Below are 6000 nucleotides of genomic sequence, written 5' to 3'. Positions count from 1 at the left end.
CTCCCCCCCCCCCCCGCCTTTGGAAACAAGAACGATCAGGCAAATGATCCACCAAAGAAGCAGTTATTAGCTAGCTGAGCATCATGGTTCAGGTGTAGCAGAAAGAAACTGGGTATGCTTCTGTCTCATCCATGACTGCTAGAGGAAGCACTCAAAATGCAAATCTAAGGCTTGTTAGTTGTAGTTATGAGAGGTGATCAGGAGTTTGTGCGTGCGAATGCTTATGAAAAACTTGGACCAATGAGAGCCAGGGTATGCCCTGTGCTGAGCCCAGTTTATACTACCATTGTGAATAAAACCAGACAGATTTAGATGATGCAAATAGAAATGTCCCAAGATCAATTTTTTGAATATGTACTTGCTTGGCCTGGCAGGAAAAGCGAATTCTAGTTGGACCTACAGATACTTGGAAAACTGAGTCCATGTGATGTGATGAACTGAACTTTGTGATGTTGAAGGAATAAATTTAGTGCCAAAATGTAAAGAAGGGAATTGTCAAAGAAAGACCCTCTTGATTTGATTCTCTTCTTATATGCATCACTTCTGGATTACAGTAATATTTTTCTCTAGGAAGAGCAGTATGGCTTGTTACTTTCACTATGTCAACAGAAATGTATTCCAGATGCAGACAGGTATAATGAAAAGTACTAATTTATATTCTTATTTAAAAAAATGTATTTGGTATTCTGTTCCATCATATAGTTTTTAAAATTTAATTTTGATTAATTTTAGCCTTAATCATTTTTGCAAGCTGCAGAACTACTGTGACACTGTGGAAACAGTATGGTGATTTACAAAGAACATAGGAGGTAGTATGTCTTGCTTTTAGTGTGAATACAGGTTTTGTTGTACAGAGCTTTTTTTCTTGTCTTAGTGGTTTCCAATATATGTTCATTTCCATCAGATCCCTAAATAGCACATCTGGGGATTGGTTTCTGCACTGTGCAGTCACTAAATCTCAATGTGACCATCCCTTCAAGGTATTAAAGCAGAAGTGCTGGTTCCTTAATGATTTTCTGTGCAACAGAGAAGACCATGTATATTATTAGAAATGTCATATTTTTCCTTTTGCGAACAGCTGTCTCCATTGGGAGGTAAATATTACAAGGTGGTTTTTGATCCTGACAGAACTGGAATGTTGTGCAAAGCATTTTGATATCTCTCTTAACGAAATAGCCTGGAATCACTGGAGAGGGTTAAGCCAACTTAATCAAAAGCAGAATGAGTGACCCATATTATGTAGACTGTTGACCTAATAATGAAACACAGTTCTTGGATTAATGATTGTGGTCATGACTATATGTGTCTGAAAATAAGAATTCATTAAATATTTGTGTATTGAGCTCACAGGCAATGAACATTTGTTTATTGCTGGCTCATTAACTAAAACCTATATATCTACTAATGCTATCTTTTCTCCTGTGTGGTAGCTTTAACCTTTCTTTGCCCTTGCTTTTATTTGTACTTTTAGCCACTCAATAACATTGTCTGAAGAAACCTATACTGATATAGAGGAAGCATTCATTCTAATCAGAAGTGGAGAGCACATAGAAAGTGGAGACATGCTGAAAGCCTGTTTTGCCTGGCTTTTACTGCAAGTCAAAGCTGAAGGAAGCCTTCTAAAGTGGCTCCACTCACACCTGTTCTGATAGTTCTTCCCTTTTGCACTCCCCTCCGATATCTACATGATACTTGGCTCCATTTAGGTCTTTTCTGCTCTCATTTCCATCCTTTTACGAAAGAGAGAGATTTTATGAAATACCTGTTTGTGGAAGTGTTGAAGAGCAGGTAAGATGAATTTCTATCAGGAAGGATGTAAGTACAGTAGAAGGTGCAGGAATGATGGGTTTAGATAAACTCCCGATTTCATGATTTGGTCATTCAAGCTCATATGATGTGTATTGACTCTCGTATCACTTAGATACTCTTAAATCATTTCCTAAGCAAAGGCTCTGAAGAGAGCACTTGTTATCAGGGGTTAAGTTAGACTTTACCTCAGGGCGCTTGATGAGTATTAAGGCATTTCCACACTCCTTCCCTGCATACAACCCCCGCAGTGTAGAAAGAAAGGAGAAGCCATTAGTTTCTTATGTAGCTTCTCTCTTAGTGAATTCTTGTGTGTTGGTCTTTTTACTTCTATAGTTCTAATTCAGTTTGTAACCATTCATAATTATGGTATAACAAAGTGCAAAATTTTAAGTGTTAACGGAAAAAAAAAATTGCAAGTCCTTGCGAGTTTATACACTCCTAGTCTAAGTTGTTATTAATTTGAATTAAAAAAATCAGTGTTTCATTTGCAAGGTTACCCATATATACATGCAGCATATTTTTTTATCAGTACTTTTCTTTACACAAGAGGAAGATTTTGATCAGAGTTCTCATGGTGGTTTTTAGATGCATTTATTTATTCCTTGCACAAAGGCAATACTTGATCTGGAGCATTAGACTGGTCCCACAAAGGCTCGTTCTGTTCCTGTACTGAACTCACCGACTTCAGTGGAAACTCCATAGTAAGTGTTGGATTTTCCTAGGAACCACTTCCAAGAGTAGTACACATTTACCTTCTAGAGAAGGTAATCAATTAAACAAACAAGGCACATGTACTGGGAAAATCAAGTATCTTGTTCATTCAATGAACAGAGATTAGATGAACTTCATCCCAAACACCAATTCCCAGTTGGAGTCATATGGGAAAAGGTGAACAGCCCATGTCATTCCTTGTACCTCATACAGACTTGCACATCTCCATAACTTCTCATCCATCAGAAAATTTTTCCTTCATTCCGGAAAACAAAACATCATTTGTATCACAGAAATGCATAACTTCAATACTTATAGTATCCATATAGTAAAGTAAGTCACTATATTTAAAAATGAAATTACTCTCTTCAAAATACTCAGCCCTTGGGTGAAATGCTCATGCATGTGGATAGCTTGATAAATTAGGTTGAAATACATCTGTGAATCCTCTCGACGTTCCCTGGTCTTCCTTCACTCACTCCTGAGGTCATATCACCTTTCTGATCCTTTTCTTGTTGTATCTGTGGCTTTGCTATCTTGTGTTCCTTCCTTACAAACTGAAAACAAAAGATTTGCACAGCTTGTTTCTTATGCTGAGGGAGTGCAAGAGGTGCCTGCGTACCATCTATCTTCTTACAAAGGGTTAAGTGACTGGTTAAGTGATGCCTTTTTGTATGTGAATGGCTACAGGATCTCACACAGCATCACTGAAATAACTAGGAGTTGAACATAAGCAGGACAGAATTTGACCAGCGTTCCCTGTGGAAGCATCTCCCTCCAAAGAAATTCAGGTACAAAAGTTCCATCTCTGAATGACCATGTCAAACAACACAATGTTGTTTTAGCAGAGCTCTTTACATTGCCATTAAAATACTGTTAAAAAAAGGATTAGACTGGTGTCCATAGTACATTCTTACTTTCTATATGAATCTGAATTTCATTCGTACGGAGAGACTTGGACAACAGGAGAAAGGAAACATTTTCTTTGTAGTGAACTTGAAGAGAAGATTTTTTTTTTTTTTTAATAGCTTTGAGGTTAGAGTGGATGACAATGTAAGAGACAAGGATGAAAGAGTAAGAGCAAACACTTTACCTTGAGACAAAAAACCTAAACGTGATTGACATGACCATGAATTGCCATCCTTAGTATGTTGCTGATACAATACTGATCCCCAAATTCCTTTAAAAATCTTTCAGCTTTTGACTGATTGTGGTGCTAATAATAGGATGATGCTGCAGTTTTATTGTCAGGGTTGTTCTTGGACTTGACATTGTCTTTATCAATCTGTTAATGAAAATAATGCTTATGAAAGGTGTTGCTATGAATTCCTGGCTCAGAGCCAGAGATGATGGCAGCGATACTCTGTAGTGGCATGTTAAAGAGTAGTTTTGCTTAGTTTCTTTTGCAAGTGAGTGCTGGAGAAAGAAAGATTTGGGTAGTAGAGTTGTATTTAAAAAAAACCCAAGCAACTGTTCTGAAGGAAGCATTTAATGCATCAAAATTGTCTTTAAGATTTGAAAAACGTCAGCATTAAAAAGTGAAAAACCCTAGGAAGTTCAGTGTTTGATATAATTCCATTGACTTTTTCAAACTGGAGGTTCCTTTCTAATATCTTTAAAATATAAACATGTTTTGGTCTTTGCAGCTATTCCTGTGCTTGCAAAACCTTGGAAGGAAAGCAAAAAGATTGCTGTTGAATTCCTAACCTGTGTTAGTGTTGGGTGTGTTATGTTTCTCAAAATAAGTCAAAGCTCCCTGTTATATGCCTGCATGAGCATTATTTCCTGGACTAATTAAGTTTTTTTTAATCCTAAATTTAGATGCATTATAGCAATATTTTGTACCCTAGTTCTGTAGGAACTGGAAGTATTAGAAGAGGCACTTTGCTTATGGTGCTGTACTATTTGTCCCTGCCAGATGATTCCTGAGGTCATCTTCTGGAAGTGTTCAGCTCTGTTTCAACTGCTTTGCAGGCAGATTGTAAACTGGCAATCTAGGTCACTGTTAATACAAAATTAAACAGCTGCCAATAAAACTGAAATATAATTCAGTATTCCCAATACATGCAAGCAAAGAAAGAAATCCAAGATATTTGCACCGACAGTTGACATTGCCTTCTCAGTTTATGGTGTTGTATTCTTCCGCTCACTGAATAACCTCAGATGTTGCAAGGACAAAGAACTAATACGGGCACAGCACAAGAAAGTTTTGGATTCTCTAACACTTATGTTGTAAAGGACCTTGCTCTACAACCAAGCACCTGGCTCTGAGTTGATCTATTTGCATGATAAGATATTGCCAAAGGTGATTAAAGTCAGCAAAATTAGAAATCAGACTTATTTTGACAGAAACACAAGGTTTGCAGTGTCATTTGGCAGCAGAAAGTACTCATACCATTCTGAGCTCCATTAACATCTGCAGGATGTAAAAGATTAGATAGGTATTTAGCTTTTTAAAAAGGAATCTCATGACCACATGCTAGAAGCTGCATTCATTTCTAGTCATTTTAACACCAGACAAAACCATAAATACACAGGGAGTTCAGCAAAGATAATTAAAGGTTTAGAAATACTAACTTAGGTGGCTAAAAACCTTTTAAAGAGCATAGCTTTGTTAAATGATGGCTGAGCAGTGGAGCGTTCTAAACAGAAATATTTATATATGCTGTTGTGGCAGCTTGCAGGTTTCCAAGCTGATTTGTGTGGGATTTTTTATCTTGGGGTGTTTCTTTTTTTTTGTCCTTTTTTTACCTTCCTGCTGTGTTTCTAATATTTCATGTTGTTGGAAGGGTCTGTGCAGGTAGATCATTATTTATTTGAAGATGGGCAAGTTTAAAAGGAAGGATAGGTTCTCCCCAAAAGTAACCTATGTTTGAAAGCTGTCAGGAATACCTGAAGCTGCTTGTTGCCTCTCTGGCCCTATCTGTGCACAACGCATAAGAAAACACACACATGCACACAAATGTAGCCAAGGACAAAACAGAGTTTGCAGGATGAGAAAAGATTAATTAAATCTAAGCCAAGTCAGCATGACTTGAAGTAATTTCCAGGTGATTTATTGGAAATGCCACATTTTTTATTGTGAGAATAGTCTATTAGTTTAAGCAGCTTGAAAATCAGCTCAGATTTGCTATGTTCCTTTAGATGTTTTGCAGTTCTTCACTCTGAGTGCAAGTCTTTCTGATCTTAGCGTTTGACTGGAATTTGGCCCTAGTTTGTTGTTTCAGCAGACATTGCCTTTTGTTTGTCAGTCCCACAAATTATGTCACGTGAGTGGGACTCTAAACATTTTCCAGTGTCATTAAACACTGCTTAATTACTGTCTTTGCTCTGGCATTGCTGACTAAATCCAAATAATACCTGTGAGGAACAGTGGCATTTTTACCATACCATAATGTGTTTTGTCCAGCAGAAAAGCAATGTGAACACTCTGGTTTACTGTTGTTGATGTTAGTGGGCTGTCCCTCCTACAGCCCCACT

Source organism: Strigops habroptila, chromosome 8 (assembly GCF_004027225.2).
Source record: "Strigops habroptila isolate Jane chromosome 8, bStrHab1.2.pri, whole genome shotgun sequence".
Lineage (NCBI taxonomy): Eukaryota > Metazoa > Chordata > Aves > Psittaciformes > Psittacidae > Strigops > Strigops habroptila.
This window is presented reverse-complemented; position numbering follows the sequence as displayed.